Here is a 1578-nt window from a genome sequence, read left to right on the forward strand (position 1 = left end):
TATTGCGACATTTGCGTTATTGCAGTGTCTAGAACTGAACGGTGATATCTCCGATCCGCCTGTGCTAACTTCCAGCACTACAGAGTTTAATGCAGCTGGATGGTTTTCTCCCCGGCTGGTTGCTGCTTCTCACCCACGGAGGAGGTGGAGCCCTCGGGACCGGGCAGAACACAGGGCTGCCTCGTCACCACTGCCTGGCTTAACCTGAAATTGGGTCATTTGACAGAAAGACTTGAAAGGGCCACCAGTAAATTCTTTTTTCTTTTCATTGATTTTCCTCTTCTTTTCCTCCTCCTGAAGTTGGGGTCATGTCCTAAGAAGACCCGCAGGGCCTGGCCTGTGGGTGCACACGTGCAGAGTGTTGGGTCTGTGGGCTGAGGAGGGCATCGGTAGGGGACTTTGAGCAGTGCTGCTCCGGAGACACGAATTACGGGATGGGAGGCTCTCCCGTACCTGCCGAGAGCACAGCACCCCATGACTCCTGGGAGCTTGTCGTAGATGCTGAGATGAGTCCTTCCTCAGACGGGATATTTGCTAATGCCTCCGCCAGCCCGGGCTTGTCTTCTCAGAGCCTTTCAAAATGCACACACCCTCCGTTCCCATGAAGTCCAGTGGATCAGGTTTTCCGTTGTGCATCATGCTTTTAGTGTTAACCTAAGAATCATTTCCCTAACCTAAGTCACACTGATACCCTCCTTTTCATTCTTATACACATTTTACAGTTGTAGGCCTTACATTTTGGCTTATAACAAGTTCTGAGGCTGGGCACAGTGGCTCACACCTGTAATCCTGGCACTTTGGGAGGCGGAGGCGGGTGGATCACCTGAGGTCAGGAGTTTGACACAAGCCTGACCAACATGGTGAAACGCCGTCTCTACTGAAAATACAGAAAGTAGCCAGGCGTGGTGGCAGGCACCTGTAATCCCAGCTACTCAGGAGGCTGAGGCAGGAGAATCACTTGAACCTGGGAGATGGAGGTTGCAGTGAGCCAAGATCGCACCACTGCACTCCAACCTGAGCGACAAAACGAGACTCCATCTCAAAAAAAAAAAAAAACAAAAAAACCCACATCTTGAAGTCAGGCATAGAACGCCCTCTCACTTGACTGTTCTTTTCCAGAGCTGTTCTGATGATTGTGGGTCCACTGCATTGCCACACACTGAAACACAGGCCCATGAGCACACATACATGTACAATACAAATATAAGTAACTGCACACCATGACCCAGTGAAATTTATCCCAGGAATGCAAGACTGGTTCAACATGAAATATGAGCCAATGGAATTCACCATATAAACAGATTAAAAGACAAAAACACAGCCGGACATGGTGGCTCACGTCTGTGATCCCAGCACTTTGGGAGTCTGAAGCAGGAGGATTCTCAGGGTCAAGGCCAGCCTGAGCAACATGGTGAGACCTGGTCTCTAAATAAAATAAGACAAAAATACATCATCATTTCAGTAGACTTAGAAAAGGCATTTGACAGAATCCAGCAGCCTTATGAAGCTTTTTAAATTTTTTTCTTTTTTCTGTTTTTTCTTTTGAGACAGTCTCGCTCTGTCTCCCAGGCTGGAGTG

Source organism: Colobus angolensis, unplaced genomic scaffold (assembly GCF_000951035.1).
Source record: "Colobus angolensis palliatus isolate OR3802 unplaced genomic scaffold, Cang.pa_1.0 Scaffold84, whole genome shotgun sequence".
NCBI lineage: Eukaryota > Metazoa > Chordata > Mammalia > Primates > Cercopithecidae > Colobus > Colobus angolensis.